General features: G+C 46.6%; 1 protein-coding gene across 2 annotated transcripts in view; it reads left to right on the top strand.

Annotated features, from left to right (window-relative positions):
* Nucleotides 1-971: 971 nt before the first annotated feature.
* DYRK1A (dual specificity tyrosine phosphorylation regulated kinase 1A) overlaps nt 972-8,522 on the top strand; it is an 85,322-nt gene continuing 77,771 nt past the window's right edge. The window contains exon 1 of one of the 2 annotated variants that reach the window (XM_052673806.1): nt 972-1,448. The gene's annotated coding sequence lies outside the window, so the exon portion shown is untranslated. Of the gene's footprint in view, nt 1,449-1,735; nt 1,837-8,522 lie in introns of those variants that run through there. The other variant, XM_052673807.1, reaches the window with a different exon arrangement.

The raw sequence follows: 8,522 nt of genomic DNA, 5'->3' as shown, positions 1-8,522 counted from the left end.
TTTAAGCGGGAACGAGCTCTGCCCGCCCGAGCCCTACCAACCCGACCCGCCGGGGGGCGCCACAACCCGCGCCCCCTTCCCGCTGCCGGCTGCCCCTGCAGGCTGGGGAGGCGCCACCATTGTAGCGGGCCGCGTCTCCTCAGCCGACCACCACCTCTCCCCTTCTCACGCTCCAGGGCCCGGCGAACCGGGTCCATCCCGACCGGCAGCAGCGCGGCCGCACGGCCAGCGTCACAGCCTCACCGAGGCCCGGGGGAGGGCGGGGAAGCAGCGGTTGCCAGGCGACGGCAGCCCCGCCTTTTACCCGTCGCCCGCTCTCTCCCTCCCCACGTCAGCGCCGTCTCCCTCCCTCCCGCCCGCCCGGGCGGGGTGGGGCAGCAGGGCGACCTGACGGACAGTTGCCACAGCGACGAGCTCGCCCCGCCGCCATTTTGTCGGTTCGCCTTTTTTTTTTTTTCCCCCCCCCAACCCCTCCCCCACCCCGAAAAAAAAAAATAAAAATCAGAAAAAACCAAAACCCTTTCCCGCCCGAGCCGTGGTGGTGGTTTTCTTTTAATTTATTTTCATTTATTTTTTTATTTTTCCCCTTTCCCGCTTTCCCTCGGAAGGTCGAGAAATACGAATAACATCCTCATGAAAAAAAAAATAAAATATATATATATATATACATGTATATCCAAAAAGGGCAATAATTCGTCCCCGAGGGTCCGCCGGAGGTTCACCCCGCGCTGCGGCGCACTGTGAGGGAGCGGTGCCGGCGCAGCGCCGCTCCGGGAGGGAGGAGAAGGAGGAGCGGGCGGGGTGGGAGGAGGTAGAGGCAGGCTGGCTGGCAAGCAGGGGAGGGAGGGAGCGAGGAGTTCCCGGGGGCTCGGTACAGCGCTGCGCTTCCCCCCCACCCCCTCCTTCTCCACCACCTCCTCCTCCTCCTCCTCCTCCTCTTCCCCCTCCCCCTCTCGCCGCCCGCCCGCCGCTGTCCCCGCGCTGCCAGGCCGGGGCTCAGGCCGCCGTCGACCGCCGCACCTCACCGAGCCGAGGCGAGGCCGGGCCTCGCCGTTGCCGCCGCCGGGCGCTGCGCAGGTTTGGAACGCGCGCCATTTTGTGAGCGATAGAAAATCCAGCCCGGCCAGGAAGCGCCGCGGATCCGCCCGCCGGGCCGGGCCGGGCCCCCCCCCTTCTCCCCGCCGCCCGGAGAAGAAGGCGCGCAGCGGGCAGACCCTGCGATCGGCACCGGCACCGCCGCCGGCCGTGCGGGCCCGAGCGTGGCGGAGCGGCCGGACGGACTGCGGAGCGCGCAAGAGGGAGGCGCCGCCGCGCCGGGGCCCCGGGCCGAGGCCGGGGGAAGAAGAAGAAGCGCTCGCTCCTCGCTCTCCCCGCCGCGCCGGCAGGAGAGGAAAGGAGAGGAGAGGCCGCCGCCGGGAGGAGCCGGGCCGGAGCGCGGGGCTCGAGCGGTGAGTGAGCCGGCGGCGGGGGGCTGCGCAGCGGGACCAGCGGGTGCCACCTCCCGGCCCGGCGCGGTCGAAGGGGGCGCAGCGCAGGGGGCAGCGCCGCTGCCATCTTAGAGAGAGGCGGCGGGGAGAGCGCGGGGCCCGGCGGGCCGCTGCCCGGCGCTGGCGGGGCGAGGAACCGCTGCGGGCTTCGGGGCTGCCCTTCCTCCCCGCCCTCCCCTCCGCCGCCCCCTAATGGGACAGGCCTGGGCAGCGGTTGCGGCCTCTGCGGCCCTTTTCGCGTCCGTGTCCGGGAGAGGCTGCCGGGCTGCGAGCGAGCCGGGCCCCGGGAGCGGTGATGAAGGAAGGGAGTTCGCCCGGTTCCTTTCGCCCTGATGCGCAACGCCCTGCGGTGGGCGGGAGCGGGGTTTCGGCCCGGCCTGGGAGCGGGGAGAGGAGGGTGGTGGGAGCGGGGCCGTTGGAGCGGCGGGCACCTGTTGTGGTGGCCCTGCCCGCACCTTCTGCGGGGGTCGGGGGGAGTTGGGGCCGGGGCGGGAGCGCCTGCGGGAGGCCGCTGTCATCGGGCTGCGCTGGGGAGCGCGGGGAGCGGCGGCTGAGCGGCGCGCGGGGACCTGCGGGGTGTCAGCAGCTGGCTGCAGCCGGGTAGGAATGGAGCTTTGTGCTGCTGGAGGTGTTGGAGACCTTCTCTGGTGTATAGGGGGTTCTTTCTCCGGAGCGGTATTCCCTCCCGTTGCCGCAAAATCAGAAAACACAATTAAAAGCGCTGTCATTTGGGATTTCGAAATTGGTGCATTTTTGAGTTTTGGTCAGCTTTGAAGTTTAGAGTTTAGTCTGCCCAAAGGCCATGTAGGGGTCCTTTGATCATGCGTCTAGATTGCTGCTGTTACTTAGTTCTCCTGTTACCCCACAGTCATCGGTGGAAATAAACATTCATTGTTCTTTAAAATTGAAATTAATGAAGGCGGAATATCTGACTATGAAATAGATCAACAGGAATGTTTTGGACAACCTACTGCTCTAGTCCCAATGGGAGCGTGCAGGTAACTTTTGCCAGTAGGTGCACACAGCAGCTCTTACATGGCTTTAAGCGTTGTAGGGGGTCTGGATAAGTTAACAGCTTATTTGGTCATTGTATTGGTAGAGCCGAAGGATTCCTCAATAATGTTGGAGGACAAATAAACTAGTGTTTTGTTTGTACTCATACTTTATTATCTGTGAGTAACTGAGCAGAACATAAAACACACTGGAATAACATAGCCCAAAGAAGTTTTGGTAGAACTTGTTTCTCCTTATCTGTACTCCCCCCAACCTCTGTAGGTTGGATATTTTTGGAAAATTAATTATGCTTTATAGAATTTGAATAATAATAACACTGAAAATAACTCTGAATATGAGATAGTATTTGTAACTCTGATATATCCACATCTTGTGAACTCTGTATGTGTGTGTATATGTAGACTACTTTTGTAGGTTGTTCTTAATGTTTTTTTTTTTTTGCTTATGCAAAATATTTAGAACCAGAGCCTTTTCAGTCATGATCTGAAGTAGAGTGCATATATTGGATTTACATTTGTTTTACGAATTAAAAATTGTATCAAAGTTTATGAAGCTTATTGAGTTTTAGTCATATTTTCTGAACATTTTTGACTGAGCTGTCCAATAGCGCAGTCTTCTTTGATCACAAAAAGCTTGCAGTCCCTTCTCTTAAATCGTTGTATATGCGGACCTTAGGGTAGTTTAATACTGTTTCCAGGCCAATAGGTAAGTAAGTTTGTTGCAGTATTCCAGTTCCTGAATCAGTACTCAGGTGAAGGATAATTTTGGAAATTGTCATTGGAATCCCTTCCCCCAGTGTTGGACAGTTACAGAGAAGCAGCAACAAGGATAATTTTACCTAATAGCAGCCGGATGTTTTCTATTTCAATGTCAATTTATGGATAGTATAATCTTACCTGTGTAAAATAAGGATGTAATAATCAGGAATTTGTTAATTTTTAAAGCATGTGGGCGTTGAATGGACTAGGAGTTAGCATATGATGACCATGAGTAACTTCCAACACACTGGTAGATGGTTTTTGCAATGGACAAAGACGTGACTGGCATCAAGTAATAACTAAAGTCTTAAAGTTACTTTTAACTGGGACATAGCTACTAACATGTATGTCACATCTTGATTCCAGTAGGGCCTTGGAAAGAACTGTGTCTGGGTTAACTGTATTGTTAGGCTTTGCCTTAATGAATTTACTGTGAGTTTTTTGTCATTAAAGAAATAGGTTAGTTAACGCTTTACAAAGTGTGAAAGTCCTGAATAAGTTACGCTGCTGTGTATGAACCACCTGCTCGTGTGGTCATGTGCAAGAAGATGGGTTAATAAAACTCACGAAAAACTATCCCTTATTTGCTGTGATGGCATTTTGTACTTTTATCTGAACTGAAATGGGTGGTGACTCTTAGCAAAGAAGCAAGTTCTATTGCTATAATTAGCTTCTCTATTCAGTGTTCCTTTTAAAGTGTCTTTATTTCAGGTGCTTTCCAACCTGTAGTCCTGTAGTCAAGGTTAAAGTTGTTACAGCTGATGTTCTTGGTTAGTCTTTCTGCAGTCATTTTTAATGCCATTTGGACAACTATTTTCTAAAGCGAAGTCAAAAGCTTTCCTGATACCTTTGTTTTATGGAAGCATGGAAAACTCATATCACTACTGAAATCCTTCTGTAAATAGATCTTGTTGTTGTAGAATAGGATTATTTACAGAGAATTGCTGCTTTTGTCTTTATAACTGAATACAATAGATTATTTGTTAACTTACTTTACAGTTTCATTTCTTTTCCTTTTCTAGCAAGAGTTTAAGAAACTTCTTTTCCCCTAATATGTAGTAACTGTTCCACTAACTAGACTTGTATGATTAGTGAGACTCTTTTTTTTTTTTTTTTTTTTTTTTTTTTTTTTTTTATCTGAGACCATTTAAAATAATACGAAAACCTTTCTGAACAAACACATCTTTCATTGTGAACTCAAGGCTGGTGAAGAAAATCAGGAATACTTTGGAAAGAGGAATGCTCTCGTTTTCCTTCCTCACATTGGTGGATCCTTCAAGAGGGAAGTTGTGGGAATTATGGTCTATTAATATTTTAAAAACACTGGAGGAAAAAAATAATCTCTAGAAACAATGATTCCTTCCAGAAAGATGTATTTGATATGTACAGTTAATTAGTAATCTCTATGAGGTGACTCAGTATGTCCATAGAATTGCAGTGACCCAATCACCAGTTGTCTAACAGTTTGTAATTGATATCTCTAGATTGTCTTTTCTCTTTGTGTGGAAGAAAGATAAAATTCTACTTTTGATTCTGTTTTATCAAACTTGTGGAAAAAAAAAAATAGCTCAATTGCTTTTGCTAGTACAAATTTATTTTTTACTTTAGGATGGGTCTTCAGCACCTCAGCTGTATTTGGATTTTAGCTCCCTTCCCTTCCCTTCCCTTCCCTTCCCTTCCCTTCCCTTCCCTTCCCTTCCCTTCCCTTCCCTTCCCTTCCCTTCCCTTCCCTTCCCTTCCCTTCCCTTCCCTTCCCTTCCCTTCCCTTCCCTTCCCTTCCCTTCCCTTCCCTTCCCTTCCCTTCCCTTCCCTTCCCTTCCCTTCCCTTCCCTTCCCTTCCCTTCCCTTCCCTTCCCTTCCCTTCCCTTCCCTTCCCTTCCCTTCCCTTCCCTTCCCTTCCCTTCCTTCCCTTCCCTTCCCTTCCCTTCCCTTCCCTTCCCTTCCCTTCCCTTCCCTTCCCTTCCCTTCCCTTCCCTTCCCTTCCCTTCCCTTCCCTTCCCTTCCCTTCCCTTCCCTTCCCTTCCCTTCCCTTCCCTTCCCTTCCCTTCCCTTCCCTTCCCTTCCCTTCCCTTCCCTTCCCTTCCCTTCCCTTCCCTTCCCTTCCCTTCCCTTCCCTTCCCTTCCCTTCCCTTCCCTTCCCTTCCCTTCCCTTCCCTTCCCTTCCCTTCCCTTCCCTTCCCTTCCCTTCCCTTCCCTTCCCTTCCCTTCCCTTCCCTTCCCACCAACTGGAGGGATTGGCATATGCAGGAGATAGTTCCCAGTCAGCTTTCCTAAGTCCATGCAATATAAATACTGTGGAGCCTATGAAATCTAGGTAGTAGCTAGTTGTCAACTTCAGTTGACTTGTGACAGACATAATCAGTTTAATTTCATCTGTGAATATAGCATTTCTTAAATTCAAAAGCAGTGAAAATGTTTTTGTAATTAAAATAGCACAAGCTAGCAGTTACTGGTTAGCAGACTCCTTGCATTGTTTCTAGGATCTGTAGCACTTGGTATCCGAAAGCGAAACTGTGTAACTGAAAGTGAAATCAACTCTGTTAAGTGTCAGTGTTTTTGTTCCAGCTGTGAGAAACTAAGCTTTCAATTTGTGTTACATAAAGTTTGAAAGCGCTCTCTCTTTTTTTTTTTTTTCTTTTTCTTTTTCCCCTGAGGCAAATAAAGGTAAACTGAGTTTTGAGTCTGTTAAAGGGAAGGTTAATAATGTATTAATATGTCTATGTGTTGAAAAGTTTCCTCTGTCGCTTTAATAACTGTTTGGATAGTGAAACAAGAGTAATGGAAACGTACAAATTGGTTTCTGATGGCAGAGTTATTCTTTCAAAACATGGTTGAAAATGTTTTGGGTGAGTTTTGATGAGTTACTAAAAAAATTCAACTAGTACAATGATAGCTGGCATAAGCAAAAGTAAATATATTTCAGTGATTAAGTCCAACGTGTCTGTAAACCTTTCGAAAGAAACTTTTAAATCCTAGTGACCTGAAAAACTATTGCTCATCAGTGTTTGGCTTTTTGGCTTCAAATGCAGGTTGTCATTTTGGAATCCTGTTCATCTCTGCATGCTCAAATCTTCATTTGTGTTACAGTGAGCTATGTAAATCACTGATTGCTTTTGATTCTCTTTGCCAGTGGATCTGTGCTGAGGAGCCCATCGGAGCAGAGGGCATCTGCTTCCTTTGCAGAAGAAGTAGTATTGCCTTATAAGCACATATTCTCATTTTAAAATATGATTTTTACAAGATTTATAAATGAATTACGTGTAGAGTGTGTGTTTGATTGCAGGCAAATATGTTTTTAATGCACTGTTGTTCAAAATCCAATTGATCTGGAAAGCTCTTAGTAACTCTCCTGGATCATGTCTGGTTCTGATTTCTTTCTGTTATTCTTTCTAATTTGTGGATAGGGAGGCATTAATTTAATGGTCTGCCAAAAATTGCAAGTTAGTGTTTAAAATATATTGACATCTTTGCTAATGTTGCAAGAAGTGATTGTTGCTGGAAGATCTTGGGAGATTCCCTTTCTGTAGAGATTGCATCCTACAAATAGTAGGTTATGCTTCTGGGATAACACGGTTGAGTGTATGTTGTTCATAAGTCCTGTGTTTCTTCTGTTTAGGGTGACTTTCCTGTCAGTGTCACAGAGTGCCTTCAAAAGCTGGGATTTTTATGGCAGGCCTTATGCAGAGAAATGAGCATTACCACAAATGCTGAACATCAACATGTTTGTCTGTGTCTTCCCACTCAAGTCAGGTTTTTGCTCAAGTCAAGTTCTGTGTATGCTAAGGCTACAAACTTACCACACGTTTTTCTTTGCTCTGAAATCAGAAGTGCTGGTAGGTGCAGCTCTGGGGAGGGGGCACTTCACAGTGCAGTTAGTGCAGCTTCATACTGAATGACCCTTGCATCTCCTCTAACTTCCCCTGATGGCTTATTATTTTTAATATACACTGTGTGTTACAAGCCTACTTCTAAGTGAGTAACGTCTTCTGTGAGCATCTACTAGAGACAGCATCATAAATGATGCATTTACATTGAAGGCTGGCTGGAAAAAGTACATGTGATTCTGTGTTAAAATTATGGTTGAATGTTGTGGCGTAAGGGTGTAGTTAAAACTGTTTGGTTTTGCGTTGTACTACTTGGAGACCTTTGCTGGGATCGGATTTCCATTTTGTTTTGTACATAAACTTAGTATTACCTCTTTCTTCATTTGATTTCATGACTTGACGAGGCATACCTGTTCATTCCTGATGTTCTTCTGCATGGCATTTTGGTTCTGGTGCTGTGCAAAGGTTTGTGTTAGTGGTTTGATCGCTGTTTCTTCATGCAAATACAGAAGCCTGGGAGTGATTGTAGGTTGGTAGTCCGCCGCTCTTGTACAAAAGTTTAATGGTGGTCTAAATTTTAATAACCTGGAGATGTGAGCGGAAATCATGAATGATGTCTGATGCCCTTATAAGAGGGTTTCTTTCCTGGCTTTGTAGGGTTTGTTAAATGCTATTTTCCCTTTTGTATTTGACACAGTTGTGATTTGCGGACTCTGTATTACTTCATTTGAGTCAACTTTCAGTCTTCGTGCCCATCAGAACCTTTATATATGTATCGCTATGGGGAGTCAAGCTCACAAAAAAAGTCAGCCTTCAGTTCACAAGTTTCAAGTACTGTGTTTGGAAATCATTGTCTATTTTGCAAAAATTATTTTAAAAAAATTTCCAAGTCAACTGAAGTATTTTAAAATATGTTTCTTTCCGTTTTGCTGCTGATTGCATGGAAGTGAAATATGAAGGTAAAATGCAGATAGCCATACATAAAAACCTTCATCTCAGCATTCTGCACGTGAGGGAAACAGGTCTTTTGAAACTCACTGTATACATGTGGTGCTTTGCACTCAGCAGCATTAGAGAAGATCAGCGATCTGTGATTTGTTTTCCTATAAACTAAGAATTTATAGGGCGTGCGGCTTCTTAAGTAGCAGATGGAAAGAAAAAGATCTCCAACTTTCTTGATGCTTGTTTAATATACGTCTAAGGAGATAAATCTCTTATGGAAGGGTGGACTTAATTGACCTTTCTTGTGTTATTTATCATTTTATGTACCTTTATTACAACTTTTTTCCTTGAAAAGCATCCTTTTAGGCTTATATACCTGAAACTGCTTTGCCAGTACTATTGGCCTCACTCTTTTCTTAAGATCTTGAGTATTGTAGTTCCTGCCAGACTCAGTGAGATGTGAGAATAATGTAATTATTTCAATTCAAGAGTTTGAA

The sequence above is a fragment of the Tympanuchus pallidicinctus genome, unplaced genomic scaffold (assembly GCF_026119805.1).
Source record: "Tympanuchus pallidicinctus isolate F22 unplaced genomic scaffold, pur_lepc_1.0 scaffold14, whole genome shotgun sequence".
Classification (NCBI taxonomy): Eukaryota; Metazoa; Chordata; class Aves; order Galliformes; family Phasianidae; genus Tympanuchus; species Tympanuchus pallidicinctus.
This window is presented reverse-complemented; position numbering and strand designations above follow the sequence as displayed.